Genomic DNA, 6,100 nt, shown 5'->3' with positions numbered 1-6,100 from the left:
AGACTACCCCAAAACCTTGAGGTGAACCTCGGATACGATCCGAGACAATGCTTATTGGTATGCCGTGAAGTCTAACAATTTCATTGACGTATTGTTAGGCCAACTTATTTATAGGTTGACTTACCTTCATAGCCAAAAAATGAGCAGATTGACCATCAATCGACTACCCAGAGTGGTTGGCTAACGTGGTCCTTGTCTCCAAGGGGTCGGGAAAATGGAGGCTCTGTATTGATTTTAAAGATCTCAATAAAGCTTGCTCGAAAGACAGTTATCCTCTACCCAGAATTGATGCGTTAATTGACGAAACAACAGGGTGTCAGCTGATGAGTTTCTTAAATGCATTCCAAGGGTACCACTAAATCCCACTACACCCTGAAGATCAGGAAAAAATCACCTTCATCATAAACAGGGCCACCTATTATTATCAAGTCATACCCTTTGGGCTGAAAAACGCCGGAGCTACATATCAGAGGTTGGTCAACAAGCTGTTTAAGGCTCAGCTCGGTTGAAACATGGAAGCTTACGTGGATGATATGTTGGTTAAGAGTCTCTTGGCTGAGCAGCATCCAGACGACTTGGAGGAGTGCCTCCAGACCTTGTGCTAGTATTAGATGAAGCTTAACCAGGCCAAGTGTGCCTTCGAGGTTACGGCTGGTAAATTCTTGGGGTTCATGGTGCATTAACGAGGAATTGAGGCCAACCCCTCAAAGATAAAGGCCATTCTCGACATGCCTCTTCCTCGGAGTATCAAGGAGGTGCAGAGACTAACTGGGAGGATGGCAGCATTGGGGAGGTTCTTTTCAAGGTTCGTGGAAAAGTAATTGCCATTTTTTAAGGCCTTGACTCGAGTCCGGAATTTCGCATGGATAGAAGAATGCCAGGAGGCGTTTGAGCAGCTGAAACAGTATCTAGTCTCCCCTCTAGTCCTGGCTAGCCCATAGTCGGGAGAGTCACTATATATTTATCTGGCTGCTTCGAATGAGGCTGTCAATTCGATTCTAGTGAGGGAGGAGGACAAAGTTCAGAAGCCGGTCTACTATGTGAGCAAGAGGTTGGTCGGGGCTAAGATTCGTTACACTCCAACAGAGAAGTTGACATAAGCCCTAGTCATCTCCGATCGAAAGTTAAGGCCCTACTTCGAGGCATACCTGGCCAGCGATTGTCGAACCGCTCCAGAATTAGAGATCTATGAATCTCTTCTCTAGTTTGCAACAAAGTGCACCCTAGGTCATCTCTCACAAGGAGCCTCACCTTCTTCTACCAACAAGGAGAACCAATACAAATAACAGTTTGTTTGGGGGGGGGGGTTTTGACAGAAAACTAATTAACAAAACAGAAAGATAAAGATGATGAAAAATCAGTAAAAGATATGCAACCGGCTGTGTATTTGTCTCCTATGTGGAATCTTCCTTGTCCAACCTATATGTCTTGGCTTGCTAGATGTTTTGATCTCCGGAAAACAAACTCAAAGCATCCCCAACAACCGTCCAAGGATTAGAATGATTGGAAATAACAAAATGAATGCAGAAATCTCTTGCAAACAAAATGCAACCATTCACTCTCTATTCAACCTATCCGGACCTATGCAAGAACAACCGTTCAAGCACACAATATTCATTTCTGAGATGTTATACCAACCGGCTATAACATTCTGTTCTCTTAAGCATTTAACAGAAAATGAAACCATGCAAGTTCACACAAACCTGCCATGAACTCCATGCATTCACAAATCTGCTCAAACTAAACCAAATAGAAATGAATAAGAAACAAACAACAAACCAGATTCTTGTAGCTCATCCGGGACTCAAATTCCACATGGATTCAAGACACACAACCGGTTACAAAATGTTCTAGCCTATCATTACAGCAAGGAAAACAGAATGGAACAAAAGATGTAGAAAACAGAAAAATGCTACAATAACAAAAACGGGCAGAATCTTCTCTATTTTCTCCTCTCTTTCTATCTCCTCATCTTCTGAAAATTAATGCTAAGAGGCCTTAAATACATGGCTAAGAAAGGAAAGCTAGGAAGGCTAGGGTTGGGCCTGGCCCAACAGAAAACAAGTAAGCCCAAAAACAGCATAATTTGAGTAGCCCAAGTTTGCTCCTTGAAAGTAAGCCCAAGCTCCTTTAGTGAGCCACTTCTCTAGCCCATCCAATATTCCCTAAAGCCTGGATCCATAGAGGTAAGATAGAAAATAGTGTAAGGACAATTTGAAGCATAATAAAATAGAAACAATGAAATATCAGCAAAAATTGCTTCAAATGGCCTAATAAGAATGAGGTGAAATGCCAAAATATGGTATAAATATGCATGCTATCAATACCATATTATCATCCTATCTAGTCAGCCGTTACGGCATGTGTTGGGAAAGCCGAACTTGTCGGGGAGAATGCTCAAATGGGCGGTGGAGCTAAGTGCTTTCGACATCGACTATCGACCTCGACCGGGCATCAAGGCATAGGCTCTCGCCAACTTCATAGTTGAGGGCACCCTAGCAGAGGAAGAGGACGAAGGGGTTTCCCAGACCTGGACTCTCTCTATGGATGACAGCTCCAGCATCAGGGGCAGTGGTGCTGGATTACTGCTCCAGAGGCCCGATGATCAAGCTTGGCCGTATGCCCTCCACTTCGAGTTCAATGTCTCTAACAATGAGGCCGAGTACGAGGCGCTCATTGTTGGGCTCAGACTAACGGAACAGATAGGAGTCAGGGATCTGGAGGTATATTCTGACTCGAATTTAATTGTGCAGCAGGTCACAGGGCAGTTCGAGGCCCGGGAGGACGTTATGGCCCAATACTTGGCGATAGCCAATGATCTTATGGCACGATTTCGAACGGTGAAAATCAATCATGTCCCACGAGCACAGAATGTAGTGCCGGATACTCTCTCAAGGATAGTTGTTTCTTCCTTCCCCAGGAATTCTCGAGCTGTCTACATGGAGTCGTTGCCCTAGAAGAGCATCGAGACAGAAGCAGAATAGCTTTACGTGGGAAAGGTAGAAAATTGGATGGATCCCATCGTAGCACATCTAACCAAGGGATGGCTACCGGAGGAGGAACAAGAGAGCTGGAAACTCAAGTGTCAGGTTGCCAAGTTTTTGCTAGTCAAGCCAGACCTCTACAAGAAATCCTTCACCCAGTCGCTGCTGAGGTGTGTTGGGCCCGCCAAGGCTGACTACATTTTAAGGGAGATCCACGAGGGAATTTGCGGCAGTCACATTGGAGCTCAGTTTCTTTCCCAGAAAGCACTTCGGCAAGGGTACAACTGGCCGACGATGATGAATGATGTTGTGCAGTTGGTCCGGACTTGTGAGAGATGTCAAAGAACTTCCAACCTAGTTCACACCCCGACAGCTAAACTTACCCACCTGGCGTCGCGTTGCCCATTCGCGAGGTGGGGAGTCGATATCCTCAGACCCTTTCCGCTAGAGGCTGGATAGAACAAATACTTGATAGCAGCCATTGACTACTTTACTAAGTGCATGGAGGCCGAGCCTATGGTGACTATCACTGGTCGAAAGGTAAAACAATTTCTTTGGAAATCCATCATCTACTGGTTCGGTATTTTTAGGGTGATAATAACAAATAATGGCACCCAATTCGAGGAACGATCGGTGCAAGAATGGTGCCGCGAGTTGGGGATTAAGTAGCATTTTACCTCGATGGCCCATCCTTAAGCTAATGAGCAGGTGGAACTGACAAACAGGACCATTCTGCAAGGACTCCAAGCTTAGGTTGAGAAGGTGAACAGCCGATGGGTAGATGAGCTCCCTAGCATACTATGGTCATATTGAACCACACTGCGAACGGCTATAGGAGAATGCCCATTTCACATTGTGTTGTGGCTTGGAGGCTCTTATCCCTGTCGAGATTGGGGTGACTAGCTACCGAGTGGAGCATTTCGATCTTGAGGTGAACGAGTAAGGGATAAGGTGCAACTTGGATCTGATGGATGAGCTCTGAGACCTGGCGTGAATTCGACAAGCCACGTATAATCAGTGCATTGCTAGATACTACAACCGACGAGTCCACGCTAGGAGTTCCATGCTAGGAGATCTTGTACTACGACGGTTCGACGTGAGTCATCCTCGGGATGCGAATAAACTAACTCCGAATTGGGAAGGACCGTATCGGGTGGTGGAATCCTTAAGTTCAGGGGCATATTGACTAGAAGACATGGAAGGCAAGCCCTTGAAACATACATGGAATGCGCAAAACTTAAGAAAGTTTTATCAATGAGAAGGGAATTCCCCGAACCTCTTTGTACTCTTTTTTACGACTAATGGCAAGACTTCGGATTCTTTCCATCCAATAGTAATCTCACAAAGGCCAACACCTAACTAAAGAAAATCCAAGGGTTAAGAGCCCTAGGCCGTCCCCCAATCAGGGTGGACTAATGACCAAGGAAAAACTCTAACCCAACACCATCCTCCCCGAGGGAGTGGCTAAAATCCAAGGGTCACAAGCCCTAGGTCGTCCCCTAGTCAGGGTGGACTAATGGCCAAGGAAAAACTCTAACCCAACATCGTCCTCCACGAGGGAGTGGCTAAAATCCAAGAGTCACGAGCCCTAAGCTGTCCCCCAGTCAGGGTGGACTAATGGCCAAGGAAAAACTTAAGCCCAACACCCTCATCCACGAGGAAGTGACTAATATCCAAGGGTCACCGTCCCCTAGTTAAGGCAAACTAAGGGCTAAAAAGGAAAAACTAGAGCCCAACACCCTCCTTCGCGGAGGAGTGGCTAAAATCCAAGGGTTAAGAGTCCTAGGCCGTCCTCAAAGGCGAACTAATGGCTAAGAAATAACTTAGAGCCCAACACCCTCCTCCCTAAGGGAGTGGCTAAAATTCAAGGGTCTAGAGCCCTAGACCGTCCCCTCTAATTTGTCGACTAAAGGAGAATCAAGGGTCGGAGTAGCCCTCTTCAACTATGTAATGGATTGGGGTTCAACTAGTCCAACCCCATATGTTCGCAATCAAAAAGTGAAGAGTCAAAATAGAATGGTATTATATAAAGGTGAAATAGTCCAATACATTGTAAGCACCCCCGCCCAGATATCCCAACCACCCGGTCTATCCGAACGGAAGCGCTTACGGAAGGGAAAGAGAATGAAACACAAGACCAAACTACCCTTACATGCATACACAAGAATGAAAACAACGGAAGCGAAACTAAACACGTGCATGCACTACGGGTACCCCACTAGCATAGCGGTTACATGATAAATAAATAAACACAGACTCCTGTGCCGACATACATAAGACTCGAGAAAAGATCTGGCACAGTACAAAAGAAAAGAGTAGATTCTACTCAACCATCAGAGTTGACAGGAATTGACAGGACTGCCTGTACACCATACTGACTCTACTGCTAAAAGATGACTCCCTTGCCATGGCCCACGCTGCCACTACCTGGAATGATAGAAAGCAAAGTGAGTTGAGAGACTCAGCAAGCATAAGAAAAGAAAGGCTGAAGACTGTATAGAACCAATAAGCTTCCCCAGAATAAACCCCCAGGTACACACGAGCCATGAGACGCTACAACACAATAGCATAGCATAATAAAAACACATACCGGTCCTTGGGGCCCACACAAGACACCTGGCACCCAAGTCCCATACCAACCTGTCGCTACCCTGAAAGGCAACATGTATCTCCAACAAACCTGCGCGCGCTGTCCTGGGTCAGTACTCCCGTCACCCGTCCATGTCGGTACTCCCTACACCCGAGCCATAGGCTCCCTCAGAACGGTACTCCCGTTCGAGAACTATATACTACCAGTAGCCATGCAATGCACATAAAAATGCAATGGCGTAGTGAGCATCAATATGATACACTGGCGCCCATACATCCAGGCGTCAGGCCATGCTTCGCCCACATAGTAAACCACACGCGATGCATATGCCCGTGCTGGATGCAACCTGACCAAGCTAGCATGTCCGTGTTCAAGCATACTCAATAAATGAATATCCCAACATGCAACCCATACCCATGTGCATATCAAATCATGAACAGTAATATAATAAATCTAATCGTACAGTAAATCACATACTGGCAGAGCTAGTCAGCAGTGCCGGGCACCGGTCAACGGCCAGTGACTA

The sequence above is a fragment of the Diospyros lotus genome, chromosome 8 (genome assembly GCF_014633365.1).
Source record: "Diospyros lotus cultivar Yz01 chromosome 8, ASM1463336v1, whole genome shotgun sequence".
Classification (NCBI taxonomy): domain Eukaryota; kingdom Viridiplantae; phylum Streptophyta; class Magnoliopsida; order Ericales; family Ebenaceae; genus Diospyros; species Diospyros lotus.
This window is presented reverse-complemented; position numbering follows the sequence as displayed.